This window comes from Monodelphis domestica, chromosome 8 (assembly GCF_027887165.1).
Source record: "Monodelphis domestica isolate mMonDom1 chromosome 8, mMonDom1.pri, whole genome shotgun sequence".
Taxonomy (NCBI): domain Eukaryota; kingdom Metazoa; phylum Chordata; class Mammalia; order Didelphimorphia; family Didelphidae; genus Monodelphis; species Monodelphis domestica.
Genome location: NC_077234.1, coordinates 123597963 through 123619580, shown reverse-complemented (window position 1 = coordinate 123619580; position 21618 = coordinate 123597963). Strand labels below are relative to the sequence as shown.

The window sequence follows — 21618 nt, the reverse complement described above, 5'->3', positions numbered from 1 at the left end:
GACTTCAGGTAAAATGGCATTTCAGGGAGTAGTTAGTTCGATTGGACAATATTATAGATGGGCCAACAGCCAAATGATACCATAGTTGGGGCTTTGTAATTTGACAGGGGGGTATGGTTATTATGCGTAAGTGATGTGACCTTGACCAGGGCATGAATCTTTCCCCTATAGTCATATAAGGCAGTTACACTTCAAAATATACATTTCCCACAAACCCTTTATTTTTTTTGCATGTAGTAGGGAAAAATAAGAATGATTGTATTATAAAATAAATATTTTAAAAAAAATTTAGTATATATCTGACTTGATTAATGGTTCAGTTATTCAAAAACTAGAGATAGGTGTGTAAGTAGTCTCTATTAAAAGGACATTTATGGTCAAAGCCATTCAATTCAACTTAAGTAAAGGTTTATAGATAAGTCTAATATGGTTTAAGGTTAAATGCAAAATTGATTATGAATGAATTCATAGGAATAAAATTTTGGAAAACTCACCTAAAATCAAAGGAAGATGGAGAGCTTTTCTTTGACTTAAATTTGGCTTTTGACTGTCTAGACAAGTAGAGAGTCATCTAATAATTAGAGGACCTTCAGTCTATTATGGTTGACCTGTGACGTGTAGGACAGGAATAACAAAAGACATAATTAGGTCATTCTACATTACCCATGTCCCCATTATGCTGCCACATGAAAGTGGTGGTACAAAATGATTTGTATGCACATTATGGTCCTTCTGAACCTTGCAAAATCACTTAGCTTCCTAATAGAATTACCAAGTGTATCCTCTAGCAAAGGTTTAGAAGAGTCAGGAAATTTTGCACTGAAATGTTTCTCAGACATCATCTGGGTGAACCTCCTATTCTTTTATATATATATATAATATAATATTTATTTTTATTAATATATATTTTACATATTTATTTATATATAATAGAAAAATATTTTTATATATTTAAACTAAGGCCCATGGAGTTAGTAGCCAACAGTTATATACAGGCATATAAACATATATAATTATTTTTTTTCTTACAAATATATGGTGTATATGTGTATGTGTATATATATATATATACATATATATATATATACACATAAAATACACACATAGGGTAAGTCAGAGAAATTGTGTCTCTTGACTCCCAAGTTAGTGAATAAAACAAAATTTTGCATAAAATAAATGCAATGTTTGGATTTACCAGCAGCCCTTTCTCTTTAAATCAGCTGATTTTGTTTTCCCCTCAGTGATATGCAACACGCATAATCCATTTTTACCTAATCTCCCTAGGTGCACAGTATTTTAAAATAAAGTTTTCATTTTAAATCAGGAATATCAACATGTTTCTCTAAATCCAAAGAGCACTATTGTTATAAACACAAACATCCCCTACCCCAGTTTCTTTTTTGTTGGAAGAGCTGAAAGGAAAGCATTGTTTCTTTCACCCACATCAAAACCAGTGTCCCCTCTGGATAACTCTCTGTCCATTCTCTCATTGAAATCTGTTCACTAAAGAAAAGATTCTTGGCTTTGTGAATGCTTCCCACAGGTTTCTGGTCCTCTTAGGAGCCAGAACAAAGGCCAAGGGTCTAATTCCTGGTCAACTTCACTTGGAATTGTCTGAATAGTTTGTTGAATTAGAGTGACTAAAATACTTGAATTCCCACCAGTATGCATGCATAGTATACTGGGGAAAAACATCTTTATTAACATTTTAAAATGCATTACATGAAAAACTAATATTAACAAAAGAAAGGAACCACAACAAAAGGAGGAATAGTTGCTGCCTGACCAGAGTCACAAAGAAGCTTAGACCTAAGAAGGAAGAAAAGTTAGTATTAGGGAGGAAGGAAACATTTATTCAAATAAACAACATTTATTTTGTACCTATATAGGTTGTTGATTAAAACTCCATATAATACATAGTTATGATACAAATAAATTAATGTGTACATATATGTTTATATAATAGATATGTAGTATCTCAAGTAAGTTATATTCCAATGGGGCATTAAATATGAAAAGGTAAATTGATGGAAAAAGAGAATATTGATCAATCTATCAAGTTTTTATTAAAGATCAGTTATATGTATCAAATATTTATACACACACACAAAGGTGCTGTGCTAAGTATTGCTCTACAAATAGAAAAAAATTAAATAATGTCTAATTTCAAGGAGTTTCCCTTCAGTAATAGAATGCACTAATATATATATGTAAATTTATATGGCATAACATCAAGGATGAAGTAGTGATCATATGCTTATGTATGAAATGATACATATCATGACAAGACAAAGATATAACATCAGTTGGAGAACTTCCTCCCAAGGTAAAACAAATGTAAGGCCAACAGGCTGTTTGAGAGTTTATGTTGAGCATATTATGTTGAGCAATGAATATTATGAGAGCAGTCATAATATTCTCCATTGTAGTAGAAATTTGAATTAAAATGTAACTAGGAAATATTGACAATAAAATACAATAGAACATACTAATATTAGTTTTTAATTTTCTAAGTTAATATGCAGCCCACAGGAATCCTTCTGTATGATCCAGTGGCTCTTATTTTTTTATTTGCATTTGATCTTGCTATGGTAGAAGGTATCCCACACATACAGGAAGCATTCATTCCAGTCACATTGTCCAAGGACTTCTATGAACCCTTTTGTCATAGATTATTCAACAATTCTGTAGTCATTAAGTATCCACTGTATGTAAGGCACTGAGCAAAGAGTGAAAAGATTACAATCTCTCTCCCTTTAAGGAACAGACAAATCAAATAGATTAAGATCAAGACAAAAATGCTCTAGCAGGATTTAATTAGGAGAGAATAATTTTTATTTTTTTATTTTTTTTTAGGAAAGAAATTAAGAGAGAAAAATAAATTTCAGATGGAGTCATTAGGGAAGGCTTCCTGGAAGAAAAAGTACCTGATTATTACCTTAAAAAACCAGACAGGAAGAGTTGAGAAACATGTGCATTCATACTACTGAAGGATGACCTAAAAATGCAAAGAGGAGGAAGAGAGCCAGATGAGGACAGAGAATAGATTTCAGTTCAACCACAATAGAGAGTGGCTCAAGGATGTTGCATGGTGGTGGTGATAATGAGTGAGGGGGATATTATGAACACAAAGCTGGAATGACATCTTGGAGCCAGATGACCATGTGTTACAATAATTTCTCTCTAGAAACAACAATCTTCCATTTCACACTTGTTCACAATGAGATACAGTTTCTAAAAATTTTGACATCTTTTTCCTTTCCAGGCAGAAAGATATAAGGTTCAGCTCCATTCCACATCATCCAATTGTATGTAACTACTCCCCTTTAGCTTCACCTAATTAAGAGGCATCATTGTCACTACTAAATTCCTAGTTGGGCATCTCTTTGTCCAAAAGACTTTAAAATGGCCCAGTCTCCCTACATTCTCAAAGGCAATAGAATTTAAGAAAATGACAACTAATCATTTGTCATATTAACCAGATAGCCCTGGCTTGCACATAGTAATAGCCTATTTATTTTGTAGAAAGCATTCAGATTTACACAGTCCAGGAGAAAACAGATAGTTTAACAAAACCAAACAACAATTATTTTAGAAATATCAGTATTTCAGGGATAATTTGAGAATAAATTAATATTTCATAAAGTTTCTGTAGTACACATCTTTCATTTGATGTTTTAGAGAGTTCACAGTGAAGCAAATTCCTCTACCAGTGCAGACCTGAAACAATCCTACAATTTATAATCTTAAAGTTCTCTGAGGTTCTAAAAGATTAAATGATTTTCCTGGGATTACATAGTCAATATATCCCAGAGTAGGATTTGAATTCAGGTCTTCTTGACTCTAGGCTCAACTCTATCCACTTTTCAAGGAACTCCACTAGGTATTAGAGATACAAGTAAATAAATAAGGTAACAGTGCTGCTTGGACTGGTAAATTGGCAGGCAGAACTGTCAATCACTTTCCTATTCTTCTGTCTTTTGTGTGTTCTGAGCCACCCAGAATCCATTCCTCAGCTGATTATCCTGTTATTCTACTCTTTGTTTTCTTTTTTCAACTCCTTTCAAGACTGGACTCAGAAAAGAAAGATTAATTTTAGATGCCTGACACTGCCAGCTTGCTGGCTTTTGGACTATAACAGCCCTATTTTGAGCTAAGGAACATCTTGGTGAAAGTACCATCTCTGGAAAATTGTTCAAATAAATTGACAATTTCTGTCTTCTTTAAATAGGAGACTTAAGCCAGTGTACCTTGGCAACACCTTAGTTTAAAGTTTCCCTCTGAGTTTTTTAAAAATCATCCATTTAGTGCTATACTCATACACAGTACATGTATTAAAAGGTAATAATTTAATAACAAAAATTTTTCAGGCAATTATTGAGATAAATTCCCAGAGATTCTCTGCTTTGCTAATCACTTTTGAGTACAAAAAGACTGCTTTCTCTTTCCCAAAAAAGGGAAGAGTACATAGCTTCACACTGTGGGCTAGAAGGAGCCCATTCATTGATCATAATCTCTACTTGGGATCTCAGTGTTCTGGTCCTATGCAGCTACTCCTTGAACACTTTCCCTGACTCCTGCCTCACATGCTTCTCTCACACAGGCAGAACATTCACACTTGGTTTGGTTGTCAGTAACCTTTGCTACTTCATCTTCTCATCATTGCCCTCCCTCTGGTGGTGCCATGCTTCTAAAGATCTGGGAGCAGGTTGGAATATGAAACAATATCAAAGAAAAGTTCCTACCTGGGATATTATCTCAAAGCCGTCTCTATTCCTCATTTGACTCCAAGCTCTGAGAACAAGGCTCTTTTTATCTTTTAGCCTTTCTTTTTATAGACACTTAGTGTCTGGTACATAGTAAGTACTTAATAAATGTTTGTTGACTGACTTATCCAAAGGTGCTGACCTAGGAAGGGGGCTAAATTCCAGTGTTTCCTCTACTAATACAATCACTGGTCCAGATCCTGACCCTATTTTCATTTAAAAGATAGGCACTTAGATCTTTTGTTGAATTTCATATTTATACATAGTCAGAGAGATATAAGAACTATAAATTATATGCAATTCAGTTGTGTATAGAATGAAGACAGAGTTTTTATTTTCATGTAATACACGTGTCGTCTGAATGTCAAAACTGATATCACCAAGTTTTCAAGGACACTGGAGCCAATAAATCTCTGTATCAAACCTCTTTTAGTCAATACAAGTTTACTGACAAGGCTATTTCATAATCAAAGAAATGGAGTTAGGGCATTTCCCCTCCCCCCAGAACAATCCTACCTGGTTATAATCATCATGCCTTAAATTTTTAGAAATTAAATCAAACCCTTTCATTTCTATGAGTCACCTGTCCAAAAGCAAGATTCTCTTTCCCACTCATTCCAGGACAATACTTCCTAATCTTTGGTACACAAGCATCCAAAAATAATACAACATCTTATTCACTTAAGGATGTGCCCAGCCTGATAATACTTTAATGGAAACATCTGGCTAAATGTTTAGCATAATTTATTTGTCTTTCGAACAATATGTAAAAGATGTAAATATTTTTTCTCAGCCATCCCAGGTAATATGGGAAATATATCCAAAGATTTTCTCCAAGCTGGATTTTTAAATTATCATAATCTTTTCCACAAAAAAGTTCAATCAAATTCATACATTTGAAATTAACTGGATGGTTTGTTTGTTTGCTCTTTGATGAACACTGAGCAATGTGGCAAACCTCATCCATCCAACTGAACAGTCTAATTGGGAGGATACAAGGCAGAAAGTGGAGACAAGTCATTTTAGCCCATCAGTTGAATGTTTTGTTTTTCATTCTTAAATTGTAAAGATGAAATACAAAAAAAGATAAGTAGTAAATATTTTATATACGATGTGACTTCTAAAGAATGAAATCAGATGTCTTTTGGGATCAAAGTAGGAGGTTAAGGTTTCTTAGACTTACTAAGTTATAGATAGTAAGAGTTAATATTTTGTGAGACACTCAAAACTGACTGTGTCTTGTTAGATCTTTTTTTTTGCGTATATACACCACATATAATATTCATTACATTACTTGATAAAGTGATACAAATGGAGCTTGCAAGTCTACCTCCTCACTCCCAGATTTGGGTACTATAAACATATGTAGCCAGGAATAGAGGGTGTGTGTGTGTGTGTGTGTGTCTTTTCAAAGAGATCTTAATTTAGGCATGTAGCCTATAGCTAAGAACAATCTATATTTGGATTCATATCGTATGGCACAATGATGAAAACTAAGAAGACACTACATAAATGACAAGCATGAAGTTGATGCTGGATGCCAGCAGAGGGCATTCTATAGCTCTGTTAGCCTGATTCAGCTACTTCTTTTTATTTTTGTAATGTTTCTAGACTGAGTTACTGCTTCATATTCTTTTAGCCATTTCATACATTTCCTGTTTAAAAGTTGCTGAAGAATACGTTATTCCTAGCATAATATTCTGTGCCTAACATCGTGTTAGAAATGTTACAGATTTGTATTATAAATTCATTAATATATTGGATTATCAATAAATGTTCAGCCCAATTATTTAATCTTATCCTTTGAGAGAGGATGAGTTTTGGCTTTATTATAGAGTTTTGTCTCTGATGGAGGGGATATCTTAACCTCATCCCATTTCTATGGGTCTTATTCTAGTTACCGGGCTGCTCATTCAGAATTCAGACCAGGGAACCCTGCAAAAAGTGGTTGGAAATTCCCCCTAGTCCCTCAGTGGGTGTGTGAAGGAGGGAATTAAATACTCTCTACTCCAGTAACTTTGATATTTTTACTGAATGAAACTGTTGTCTTGTCCTTCATTACATATCCTTTAGCAGTAAGACAATGCCAAATCAGCTCAATATAATCATATGAATAAAATCCTAGAATCCTGAAAAAGTCCATGTGCTCTCTGTGACATTAAACTTTGCAATGAATGTAATATATTTGGCTGAATATATAAATGAAATGAGGGGAAATTGGATTAAAATATTGAAATTATCAAATTATTAGTTGTAAATATTCTCATGTGATTTAATATAATGCTAGATGCTTTTGACATCTAACCCAACTCCTTCAGAATTGTAGTGTTCCCCTGGGTGAATCTATAGTAATAAGAAGTCTCTTTTGGGATAAAAAGGCTTCTTTACCACTGGTGGCTTTATAATTGATCTCAGATGTTTCTTATTCTATCAAAGTTTCCCTGATTCTCACTGCTTTGTACGTGATCATTTACATGTCATGTAGTTCCCAACTTCGGTTGGTTCATAAATATTTATTAAGCATTTTCTATGAGAAACTTTTTTTTTTAAAAATCCTTACCTTCTGTCTTGGAGTCAATACTGTGTATTAGCTCCAAAGCAGAAGAGTGGTAAGGGCTGGGCAATGGGGATCAAGTGACTTGCCCAGATTCACACAGCTAGGAAGTGGCTAAGGTCAAATTTGAACCCAGGACCTCCCATCTCTAGGCCTGGTTCTCAATCCACTGAGCTACCCAGCTGCCCCCATGAGACATTTTTTTTAAGGAGTAGGGATAAGAAGAAAGTCAAAAGACAATTAGTGCCCTGAAGAAGTTCATAATTTAATTGAGGAAGAAATCTCATATAAGGAAGTTGAAAAAGGAGGGAGAGGAGAAGGAAAAGAGTCAGAGAATACTTGGTGGTTCAAAGCCATAATGGAAGTCTAGAGGGCTGGAGATTATAAGGTAGCTGCTCTGAGTTCCTTCCTTAAAATAAAGTTTGGTTTTTTTGGATGCCTATCTGAGTCTCTAAGAAGATTTAATAATTTCAATCAGCTCACATAATATCATAGTTACACTATTCTTCTTCCTGCCCAAACTGTTCAATATCTAACATGCTGTTGAAGTCTACTGCATTGACGCATATCCTTTCAATAGTGTTAAAATCACAGTCTATAGCTACCTTTCAAGTCAACAATATTTACTGAAATTCCAAACCCACTCCTGTGCTATAGTAACAACTTGGTAGCTGTGATGACCAGCCACCCTAACATATAAAACATATAAGATACCTTTAAACTTTGGTCTTGATACTTCTATACAATTCTAATATGATATAGATAATATAGCATAACGAATATGTGAAGATTGGATTTAGCTATCTCTTGATTGTACCAATGAAGATACTTAGCTCTTACTTTATAATAAAGCTAGAATTTTAAACTACAATCATTTTTTAGATTTTTAACTACAAAAAGGTGTTAAATAACTACAAAAGGTGAACTTAACAAAAGAGGTGTTAAGTAGTTCACTAAGATATAACCTAACCAAAGAAGGTGAGAACTAAAGAATGGGCAGTCCTGGAGAAAAGCATCTGCTGTGATTGGTAGACGTGAAAATTTGGAGGAGGTGACACAAGAGGAAAAGGTCTTTAAATAGAGAGAAAAAAAAAGATTGAAGAAAACAGGCAGTCACCTGGGCTTGGAGTGAAGCATCAGTCACTCAGAGCTGAAGGGAAGACGGACATTCATGCGGAGATTTGTTCACTGACTTGGAGAAGCGACTGGAAGACAGACTCAGAGTAGTGACTAGAAGACCAGACTTCTTTTAGACTGTTACCATTGGTGAGTAAAAAGCTGACTTAGTGACCCTGCCTTTTTGGAGGCGTGAAGCCTCCAGGTAAAGCCCAACTTCTTGAGACTCTCTTTCCCTGGCTAGGACTTAGAAATTCTAACTGGTATAAGAAGAAGCCAGAGTTTTCTGTCTCTGTCTCTGTCTCTGTCTCTCTCTGTCTCTGTCTTCTCTGTCTGTCTCTGTCTCATTCCTTAATATCTTCCTACTTTTATAAATATTGTAAATAAACTACCATAATTTCCATTTAATTTAGTAATTCTTATTGGGATTTAGAAATTAAATACCTGGCAACCACATAATTTATATATATTTTCAGAGTCCAACCACAATTTAAATTGAACAAATAGAACACAAAATTTGGAATCAGGGATTTGGGAGTTTTTGAAATTTGAAACACCATAACAGCAATATTGTGAAAAATTACACTTTTAAACATTTAAAGACATTATGACTATAACCAAATCCCTCAACATTTTAGAGCTCTAGTTTTTTTTAATCTGCAAAATAATGATAATATTATAATATTGGTACTACCTAATCCATAGGAGTTATGAAGAATGTATTTTGCAAAACTTAAATGTAAACAAGTGTTATTTTTTGATAATTACAACAATCTAATTGTATATTTAGTACAAATAGTATTACTTAATTTTATTTTTAATTAAAATATATTTTATTTCGTCAATTATATATAATCATAAATTTCCTCATGAATTTTCTGAGGTTATATGATCCAAATTTTCTCACCTCCATCCCTTCCCTTCCACCTGCCAGAGCTGCCAAGCAATTTGATCTGGGTTATACATGTATTATCATGGAAAACATATTTCCATGTTGATCATTTTTATAAAAGAATAATCATATAAAACCAAAACCTTAAAATTAAACTAAACTAAAACAGTTAAACTAAAGTGAAAATGCCATGCTTCTATCTGTATTCTGACTGCAACAATTCTTTCTCTGGAGATGGATATCATTCCTTGCCATAAGTCTCTCAGAATTGTCCTGAATCATTCTATTGTTGGGAATAGCTATCCATAATATTACTGTTACTGTGTATACTTTTCTCCTGGTTCTGCTTATTTCACTCTGTATCAGTTCATGTAGGTCTTTCCCCTCTTTCTGAAATAATCCTGTTCATTATTTCTTAGAACACAATAGTATTTTGTTATTAACATATACAACAATTTGATCAGCCATTCCCCAGTTGATTAACATTCCTTCAATTTCTAATACCTTGCCACCACACACACACACACACAAAAGAGCAGCTACAAAATTGTTTGGATTACTTCCATTTTAGAAATGAGACAGCTAAAGGTCTTGAAGACCACAGAGATAGTAGGTGACTGAATACAACTTGTATTCTGATTTCATTTTTTGTATAATATCTTTTATAATAACCTTTCACCCACACATACACACAGTTATTTCTTCTTAATAGTATGTTGTAACCAGATTAAACTGATTCACAGAACCAACTGTTAAATCTGACTGAGAATTTTGAGCTCAGAAACTAGCAAATGCTACAAATCAAGACTTCATTTATTGTTTTGTTGATTGTTTAGACTTAAGAAAATGTTAACAAAAATTTAAAGTATAAGTGAAGAGTATTCCTTTTTTTTTCCCAGCAAGATTACATATTTACTGAAATATTTCCATTTCCCCTCAGCAAGAGTTGTTAATTAGAGGCCAGTGAACAATTAACTTTATATATTAATATAAATAAATAAATAAAATTATCTGTGGATAGTGGCATATATGCAATTAATCTCTTTTATGATGTTATATATTTTATTCTTTATTTTTAAATGTATGATTCTAAGAAGGGGGTTCCTTAGGTTTAACCAGATTGCCAAAGGAGTTTATAACACAATAAAAAGGTTAAGAATTCCTTTCATAACTTATAGGTTATCATGGGAAATTCTAAAGATCATAGGGCTTCCACTCTCCTGCTGAAATAAATAGAAAGTTATAGTCATTATTTTCAAGTGGAAAAAATTAGGGGTTTTTTGGTCTTTTTGGAAGGATGATAGATTTTATTATTAGACTTCCTGCCTTGGAGTAAAGTGGATCATGAAAGAATGACCCTCCTTTCTTTCACTCTTCCCCTGCTATTGCAGATATAAGCAATATGAAAATGTACCATGTCTTAACAGAGACAATTGAAAAAAGGATAGGCAAATGATCAGAAACCTCTACAAGAAGTAATGTCCATCTTCTTGCCCCACATTTTTTTTGTTTTCTACAATTAAAATAAACATTGACATTTATGCATTATTCTCTTACTTTTCTTATTAATTCTTAAGCTTTTTTTCTTATTCAATTTGCATATTCTTAATGTAGTTGGTAGCAAAGGGAATCTTCAGCATCAGTGCCTTTCAGTTATTCTATTCAAGCACAATTCTGTTTCTATCATCTTTTTATGACACTTTATTTTTACCAATAATATGTAATAACAAATTTCTACAAAAATTTTCAAAGTTATCTGATCAAAATTATCTTTATCACTCCCCCGTACTGAAGCTGGCAATCAATTTGATATGAGTTATACATGTATTATCATGAAAAAATATATTTCCATATTGTTCATTTTTGTAAGAGAATTATCATATAAAACCAAAATCCCCAAAGAAACCAAAGAAAATATTGTATTTTTTGATCATTCTATCTCCAATAATTCTTTCCCTGGTGTCAAATAGCAGAACTGTCCTGGATCATCATTGTATTGCTGAGAGTATTTCCTATCTCCAACCTGTTTACCATTCCAGTGTATTGGTGTTCTCCCCCACTCCCACCATGAGCTTCTTTATGACATATACATTTACTTCCATTTTGTTTCTTTTCCCATTTCTCTTAGTATAACCTCTTTTATTAAACTATAGTGTTTTATATATATATATATATATATATATATATATATATATATATATGTATGTATGTATGTATGTATACATACAATGGTTTGAAGATGATTTTCAAACCATTGTGGACAGATTCTCTACAGCAACAAAACTGTTTGGCCTGACTATCAGCCTCAGCAAAACAGAGGTGCTGTTCCAACCTGCACCAGGGAGGCCAAGGAACCAGCCGTGCATTACAATCGAGGGCATGCATCTTTCTAACATCAACACTTTCAAGTACCTGAGAGCACCATCGCCAACGACAGGTCCCTAGACCACGAGATTAATGCCAGGATCCAAAAGGCCAGCCAGGCTCTTGGGTGGCTGCACTCCAAAGTCTTCAAACACAGCGGTGTAAGCACTGCGACGAAGCTCAAAGTGTACAAGGCAGTGGTCCTCAGCTCGCTCCTGTACAGTTGTGAGACATGGACACTGTACCGGAAGCACATGAAACAGCTGGAGCAATTCCACCAACTCTCCCTCCGGTCAATCATGAGGATCCGATGGCAGGACCGACTCACCAACCAGGAAGTCCTCGACAGAGCCAACTCCACCAGCATCGAAGTCATGGTCCTCAAAGCCCAGTTACTATGGTCTGGACATGTCATCCGCATGGACCCACAGCGAATACCAAGACAGGTATTCTATGGTGAACTGTCAGCTGGACTCAGGAAACAAAGTCGACCAAAGAAAAGATACAAGGATCAGCTAAAGTCCAACTTGAAGTGGGCTGGCATTACACCAAAGCAACAGCTTGTTATTTTTCCCTCTAAGTATAATTCTTCTAGCCACCCAGGTGATAATAACAATTTTAAGAGGTAACAATATCTCCTTTTCTTGTAGGAATACATATAATTTTACTTATTGGGTCTCTTAAAAAAAGTTTGTTTTGGGTTTTGTTTTTTCTCCCTTTCTTAATTACCTTTTGATGATTCTCTTGAGTTCTGTGTTTGTGCATCAAATTTTCTATTCAGGTCTGGTCTTTTATTTACAAATGATTGGAATTCTTCTATTCTATTAAATGACCATACTTTCCCTTGTAAGAATATAGTCGGTTTTGCTGGGTAGTTGATTCTTAGTTGTAGACCTAGTTCCCTTGCTTTCCAGAATATCATATTCCATGCCTTTTGGTCCTTCAGTGTAGATGCAGCCAGATCCTGTGTTATCCTCACTGTAGTTCCATGGTATCTGAATGACTTCTTAGCAGCTTGTGATATCTTTTCTTTGGTCTGGTAGTTCTTGAATTTGGCTACAACATTCCTATTTATTGTCAGTTGGGGATTAAGTACAAAAGGTGATCTGTGGATTCTTTCATTCTCCACTTTTCCCTCTTGCTCTAGAATGTTGGGGAAGTTTTCTTGAATAATTTCCTGTAGAATGATGTCCAGGCCTTTCCTTTCGTCATGGTCTTCTGGTATAACAATGATTCTTAAGTTGTCTCTCCTGGACCTGTTTTCTAAATCTTTTGTTTTGTGGATGAGGTGTTTCATATTTTCTTCATTTTTTTTCATTTTTTTGATTTTGTTTTATAGTTTCCTGCTCCCTTGTGAATTCATTTGCTTCTAATTGTTGTATTCTAGTTTTTAAAGACTGAATTCATCCTGGCTTTTTGATCATCCTTCTCCTTCTGGTTTAATTTTCTTTGGAGGTCATATTTCATTTTCTTTGCCTCATCTTTCTTCTCCTTTGCCTCATTTTCAAGCTGATTAATTTTGGCTATCAAGACACTATTTTCTTGTTTTAGTTCAAGTGCCTCTGTTTCCAGATGACCTTTATTGCTTTTTAAGTTTAAGTTCTTTTCCCAGTTGTCTTCAGCCTCTCTTAATTGTGTTTTGAATTGTATTTTGAGTTCTTCCAAAGCCTGTGTCCAATTCACTGGAGGTTCTGTGTTTTTGCTTGGTGTTCCTTGATCCTCCTCTGTTCATTTGCTCTTTGTTTATTGCCTGGATAGAAGCTGTTGATTGTAGATTTCTTTTTTTCTTTTTCTGTTGTTTGCTTATATTTGCCTCTTCTTTTCCCCCTGTATTTGCCCGTAGTCTTGCTCCTCTCATTATGGGTTGGATCTGTGGGTTTGGGCTTTTCTGTCCTAAAGGGACGTCTCTGCTCTGCTGATTGGTCAGTTTGAGTCCTGATGTCAGACCTTCCCCAGCTTTCAGCAAAAGCTGAAAAGGAGCTGTACTTCCCACCTTGTTATTAATGTGTTCTGTAGAAGTTGCAGCCTTCAGTCTTGGAGCTTGATCAGTAAGGCTCTCAGAGAAGTCTGTGGGGAAGGGGTATTGGAGCTTGAACTTCCCTGCCCTCTGAAGGTCTGATAAGATGTCACTCCATGATGTCACTGATCATCTTCAAAAAGGAAGGATAAACAACAACAATCTTCCCTCAGAGAAAGGTAGGAAACTGATGGTCCATTTTGCAAATCTGCCAGATAAATATTCTGTGTACTCTTTTCTCACTCTTTGTTGCATAGGAGGACTTATGTGCTCAAATAATACCCAGATGTGATTGTGAGGTGAAAACAAAAATAACCAATAATAATAAAACAAAACAAAATAAATATCATTTTTTCCCTTAAGAATTATACTTAGTTTTAGTAGGAATATAATTTTTAGTTGTTTTCCTAACTCATTTTCCTCCTTTATATCATATTCCAAGACCTTTTCTCTTTTATGGTGGAAGCTGCTAAATCTTGTGTGATGCTGATTGTGGTTCCACAATATTTAGTTTTTTTCTGACTGCTCATAATATGTTCTACTTGATAAGAGCTCTGAAATTTGGCTATAATATTCCTCTGGAGATTGGGAAAATACATTCTCATCAACAGGGGACCAGAGCCCAGCTTTAACATAATGCTCAAAGATAAAATTTGAGGATCTCTTTCATGAGGTGACTAGTACATACTTTTAGTTTCTATTTTAAATTCTGATTCTAGAACATCAGGAGAGTTTTCTTGATACTTTCCTGAAATATGATTTCCAAACTCTCTTTTGATTATGTCTTTACTTTAGGACAATTATCCTTAAATTTTCTCTCCTCACTCTATTTTCCAGTTCAATTGTTTTGTTTGTTTTATGATGAGATACTTCATTTTTTTTCTATTTTTTACATTCATTTGATTTTGTTTTATTGTTTATCTATCTGTCATGGGGTCATTAGTTCTATATACCCAATTCTAATTTTCAGAAAATTGTTTTCTTCACTGAGTTTTGTATTTCTTTTTGTTTTTGTTCAATCCTACATTTAGGGAATTCTTATCTTCAGTGAATTTTGGTTGCTTTTATCATGGGGTCAAATTTAAGGTGATATTTTGTCAAATATTTTTGTCTCTTAACAAACTATTAATTTTCTTTTCATGATTTCCTTTCATCATTCTCTTTTCTTTTTTCCCAGTTAGTCTTTTACTGTTCTTACTTTCTTTATCTTCCCCAGAAATTCTTGTTGGTGGTCTTATATTAAACTGGCATTTTTCCTTAAGGCTTTACTTGAAACTGTTTTTACATTGGTGTATATTTCTGAGTTTTTGGTTTGAACTGCTGTAGCTCTAATGATCAAGTTTTATTGTTCTTGCTATCATTTCCTCATTTTTTCTAAACTATTTTTTTAACTTTGAGCTTTATGTTCCTCTGGTGATGAAAATACACTGTCCCAAGCTTCAGTGTTTTTTGTGCTTCTGTTTTCAGAGTCAATCCTGGGAGTCTGCATGTTTTTGGTGCTTCCAAAGTGGTGTGATCTGGGAGGAGGTGTGATCATTGCTTTCCTAGTTTTATTTCTAATCTTACCTAGAAAGAGTCTTTTGTTCCCTGGTAGCCACAAGCACAGATGTTCATTTTGGACCTAGAACTATAATCAAGGTCCCTGCTTTCTTGTAACTGAACAAAAATTGTACTTTCTGTCCTAGAAATGCAACCTAGATCTGTTTATGGACAATAGTTATCAAATAGGGCTTCTACTCAGTACGAGCAAGAGTTTCCCTGTAATCTTCTTCTGACAAGTTGTCTACCCTTCTTCCTATCTTGGTGAAGAGTTCTGGAAATTCCTCTGGTTTCTCTCTTAGACACCTCCAAGGGCAACTGGTACTGTTGCTACCACCTGCACTTATTATGGCTGGTCCCTTTCTTTGGTGTCATAGACCTTTCCTGATGAACTTTTAAATTGCTTTAGACCAGAAAGGTGTCTTACATTGACCTTTTATTGTCTTGGGCATTCTAGAATTTGATTTAGCACATTATTTTAAATTTGTTTGGAGGAAAATATCAGGAATAGTTTGCTGGATCCGCTTGAGCTTTTTTGCTACTTCCTGGGTTTCAGTGCTTTTTCTACCATGCCTTTCTCTATATACATCATGTTCCTTTAATAGAAAAAAAATTACTTGGGCACAGGAACTATTATTTTTTGTCTTCATATACCTAGTACCTTACACAGTTCCTAGAACATAGTAAGCATTTTAGAAATATTTGTTAAATTTATATAAATTATAAATTTAGCCACTTTACTTCTACGGGCCTCAGTTCCCTTATCTGTAAAATGAGTAGTTTGAAATAATCTCTAATAGCTTTTCCAATTGCAAGATTCCAAATTTAATTTCATATTGATACCTTATACTATGTAGATAATTATATCTAAAAATAAGAATCTTCAAAATATACATTAATTATATCAGTATTTTTGAGTAGTTAAAAGCTTCATCTCTAGCTCGTTATATACTTGATTATTCAAGGCAGAAGTTTCATAGATAGCAAAAGGTAGGAATAACTGTTTTAAAGGATAAAAAATCAATTTTAATTTCTGGTACTGCAAAGGAGAAGGTAAAATAAACATATATGTTGCCTCCTATTATACCAGCAAAACCAGCCATCTTGTCCATGAATATTTTTTAACTTTTCTTCATTTTTATTCACCCTCATCTGTTTCTTTAATTTTTTTTTGTAAGACCAGCACCATAGGACTATTTCCAAGTTATGATAAATTTTGTATGAACCACCTTGAACATTTTATGTCCCGTTCGGCAATACTACCATGCTCTCATTAATAAGTTACACGACTTGTACAGAAATTGAGTATCTTGGATATTCTGTAACAATCTCTAATTCAAGGGTCTACTTTTACTGATATTTTTAAAAGTTTTTTATCTTGGGTAAAATATAATCACTATAAGTAACCTTATGCCTCTGGATATATTTATTCTGCTTTGGTCACATCGTTTGTAATGATTATGGAATTTGACGCTCTTAATGTGTCTAATCATCAGAGTGTAACTTGTAGACAATATGTTCTTGCAGTGAGTTTGGAGTCACCAGAACTGCAGAGGTAGATACCGCAGCTACATCCACTACCACAGCAGTCGTGACAATAGCAGTGGCAGATCAGATCAAGAAGGCAAAGTAAGAAATACTCAGAACCTGGTAATTAAAACCTAAATGAACAAAGAGAGCAAAAATGCCTCAAAACAAATGTAGAAGAAAGAATAAAGCAATGTTGTGACCCCAAATAATATGGAGATAAAGCAAGAAGACTCATTTCAATGAAATATGAGGAGGGAGTTCTAAACAAGCCTCAACAGATATGAAATGAGACACAGTGCAAACAGTAGGGTAGAGAACAGCTGGCTCATTCTAGCCTCATCAGGTTAAGAGCAGAAATCAACATAATCAAGAATGAAGAGCAGTAGAAGGATAATAATCCTGCATAGTTCAGCCAGAACAGAAGCCAGGCATGACCCATTATAGGCAGCAGTGGAAAGAATTCAGTCTAACAGGGTCCAGCTTTGGTGGAATTAAACAAAATCCAATTCAAACCAGATGATCTGAACAGTTACAAACCTCAATACTGCAGGCCAACCAGGTCACTTCTGCAAAGTACTCAATCTGAGATCAGGACAGCTGATCTGACCCCTGGCATAGTATAAATGAGGTATAATATTCCCTCTACCCCAAGAATAGAGTCTCAGCTTATAGATAAAATCAAGAGAAAAAATAACCACCCAAATGAGCAAAAGATAGAGAAAAAGCATGACACAAGAAAAATATCTTAGTGAAAGAGATGACCAAAATAAAATTTCAGAAGGGAATAACAATAAAAAAATAAAAACATGAGAAGCCTCAAAGAAAAATGTGAAAGCATGTCAAGTCCAAAACAAATTATTGGAAGAACTCCAAAAATGGATGGTGAAAAAATAAAAAGAGAATTAGAAGGAAAAATAGAAATGAAAATGATAGAAAAAAATCAACAGCTTAGCACAAAAACTTATTGAGTAAAACATTTTACTAAAAAAAAAGGAAATAACTCAAACAGAAATATAACTCCTATTGAAAGGCAGCAAAAAGACTAAAACAATGATCTCCTAAAAATTATGGCTGAATGGAAGTTAACAACTTTCTGAGATAGCAAGAAATAAACAATAAAATAAATTTTAAAAAGATTAACAAATAGAAAAAAATTTGAAGTATCTCACTGGAAAAATAACTGACCTGGAAAACAGACCTAGGAGAAATAAGCTAAGAATCATTGGATTGCCTGAAATCTACATTATAAAAAACGATCCTGGACAACATATTGCAAGAAATTATCAGGAAAAACTGCCTTGATATTTGTAAGCAAGAGGAGAAAATAGAAATGGAAAGAATACTCTGATCATTTCATAAAATAAACCCCAAATTTAAAAAATCCCAGTAGCCAAATTCCATAAATCCTAAGCCATAGAGAAAGTATTCTTACCATTGTTTTATCAGGCTTTGTTTATAAGCAACCAGAAAAAAAAAACCCTAAAATAAACAAATCTTAATTACATACGACCTAGCAGCTTCTACATTAAAGGATCAGAAGGCATGGAATGGAATGTTCCACAAGACAATGATTTTAGGCCTATAATAAAAGATCACCAACCTAGAGACACTGAGCATAACACTCAAGTGAAAGAAATAGGCATTTAATAAAATAGAGGAATTGCAGGAATTGCTGATGAAAAGAAAGAAAAATATGATAATGAAATTGAATACTTAAAAGAAGCAGAAAAAGCTCAAGGTAATCAGTGAGGTTGAATAAATCACATCCCTGCATAGGAAAGCAATCACTAAGATACTTAGGATTTCTACAGTATAAGACATACCCAAAATACTTAACATACCTAAAGTAATTAAGGGAAACAATGAAGTTAAATGCTTATATTCTTTGCATGGGACAGGGATCACTACAACACTTAAATTATTTATGTGAAAAAAAATTTACGACACTTAATATACTTTAGTGTAATTAAGGGAAACAATGTTGTTTAGTTGATTACATTGCCAGTAAAAAGGTGATAACTAAGATGTGTAAGATATCTATGATACCTGAAATAACTAAGATATTTAAGGTATTTATGATGCTTGAGGTAATGAAGAAACTCAAGAACTTCATAACTATTAGGTCAAAGAATAAGGGAACATAAAGACAGAGATCAGGAAGTAAGTTAAATATGAAAGGGAATATTTTTTTAACAAAAGAGTAAAGAAGAGAAAATTGGGGGAAAATTATCTTACATGAAAAGACATGAAAGAATAAATAAAATGGAAGATAACATGAGGGGGGAGGAAAGCAATGTTTGAATCTTAATCTCACCAAAACTGGCACAAAATGGGAATAATGTCCACCCTCAGTTAGGTATAGAAATCTATCTTACACAATAGGGAGTAAGAAGGATTGAAGGGGAAATGAATGGGGGTAAGGGGTAGACAAAAGGGAGGGGGAAATTGGGGAGGTAGTTAAAAAGAAATAAAAAATATCTGTGACGTGGGAAAGACTAAAAGTAGAGAAAGAGAAGGATAAACAGGGAAACATAAGATGGAGAAAAGCACACAATTAGTAAATATAAGTCTAAATGTGAATGAAATCAACTTACTCATAAAATATAGAGGATAGCTGAGTGGACTAAAGGCCTAAATTCCAAATATATTACCTTCAAAACTCATTTAAAGCAGAGATACCCAAAGTAAAAGTAAAGGACTAGAGCAAAATCTAATATGCTTCAGTTAAAGTTTAAAAAAGCAAGGGTAGTAATGATGATCTCAGAGAAAACAAAAGTGAAACCTGATCTACATAAAAGAGATAAAGAAATTACACATTGATAAAGGGAATCATAGACAATGAAGTAGAATCTATATTAAATACATATGAAGCAAATGGCATGGAATCCAAGTTTCAAAAATAGAAATTACATGAGTTACAAGAAGAACTAGAAAATAAAATCATATTAGTAGGGGATATTAGCTTTAAATTTTCTGAATTATATTACATCAAACCATAAAATTAAAAAAGAAAGAAATTAAAGTGGATGAATATAATTATAGAAAAACTTAGATTTGATAGATTTCTGAAGAAAATTGAATGGGAATAGAAAAGAATATAAACTTTATCTCATCAGCACATGGCACTTTAACAAAAAAAAATAGGGCATAAAAGCCTCACAATCAGATGCAAACAAGCAGAAATATTATTTATACACAAACAAAAAACTGGAAAAATTGAAAACAGTATTTCAGAAATTAAGCACAGACAAATACTTCATGCCATGTATCAAGGTAAAGTCAAAATGGATAGATGACTTAGAAGTAGAGGTTGATACCATAAACAAATTTAGGGAACAAAAAATCATTTAACTATCTTACCCTATACATAAGAAAAGATTTTGTGTGAAAACAAGACATAGAGAATATTATGAGATATAAATTCAATTACTGATGAAATTAAATTTAGAAATTCTACACAAAACAAAAATGAAAAGGCAAACAACAAACTATATAAAATCTTCATAGCAAGTCTCTGACAAAGTCTTCATTTCTCAAATAAAAAGAGGATTTAGTCAAATCAATAAGAATACAAATTATTTCCCAACTGATAAATTGTCAAAGAATATAAATAGGCAATTCTCAGATAAAGAAAAGAAAACTATCTTTAGTCATATAAAAAATGTTCCAAATTATTATTGATTAGATAAATTCAAATTAAAACAATTCTGATGTACTATTGAGCACACATCAGAGTAACTAACATGTTATGAAAGGAAAATTACAAATTCTGGAGAGGATATGGTGTGGAAAGGAAACAAGAACAAGTTCTGAACTTTCTGCCACTGTGTTGAAACAAACAACAGTGGGAATATCCATAGAGAAGAAATTGATGAGACTGACAGTTGGTGGGGGAAGGGGCAACTAACTGGGAGGTCCTGTGACTAGGACTTCCTTCCTGGCATGGGATGCGGGAGGAACTTAGTTTTTGGTTCTGAGTCTCTGGATTGAGGTGCCCCGACTTGCTTCAGCTGGAAGAGATGGGCCCAATCAGTTCTGAAAGTCAGAACTGTTCTTTTTGCTTTATGTCTCCTGCTAAGATTCTGAAATTAAGAAAACTAGCACAGATATAGCTTAGTCAGGAACAGGAGAAACCTTCTACCAGCCTGGGAGGCCTGGTCTTGGCTCCAAAGCTGAGAAAGATTCTAACCTTATTTAGGGACCTCCCTCTTCCCTTTTCCCTGATAACTCTCCAATCAGAACTGGTTATTAAAATATCTCTTATAAGAATATTGCAGTCAGATAAGTGGACTATCTTTTCTGGGGCATAGAGGGAGCTGAATCTCAGTTCAGTCATCAAATTACAAACAGTCCCTATAGGACCCCTGCTGGGTGACCAAATTCTGGGGAAAGACTTGTCCCTCAGGAGGGTCCATATTTACCCTTCCCTGGGGCAACTTTGGCAGCAATCCAAAGAGAAGACATCCCCACAGGGTATCATAAGTGGTTCATTTCTCAGATACCCCATTTTGGTCAAAAATAGCCTCTTGGCAGGGGGCATCTCTCTCCCTTCAACTCCTCCATTCCCTGCAACAAACCTTCTAGTTTCCCCTGTTTTTTTTTTAATTTCCCATCTTTCCGCTATAAATATTACAATGGAAACATTGGGAAACTAATACACTGTTGGTGGAGGTGATGCAAACATTCTGGAGAGCAACCTGGAATCATGATAAAAAGAGTCATCAAACTGTGACTACTTTTGGACCAGTCACTATCATTATTAGGTCTGTATCCCAGAGACAGGGGAAAAGAAGCTATCTGTACACAAATATTTATAGCAACTTTTTTTGTGGTGGTGAAG

At 34.1% G+C, this 21618-nt stretch overlaps 1 long non-coding RNA gene across 1 annotated transcript in view; it reads right to left on the bottom strand.

Annotated features, from left to right (window-relative positions):
• Positions 1–244: 244 nt before the first annotated feature.
• The window catches only part of LOC130455903 (uncharacterized), a 110378-nt gene continuing 89004 nt past the window's right edge, over positions 245–21618 (bottom strand). Inside the window, exon 3 of the long non-coding RNA XR_008914163.1 lies at positions 245–608. This is a non-coding gene — a long non-coding RNA (uncharacterized LOC130455903). The remainder of the gene's footprint in view (positions 609–21618) is intronic.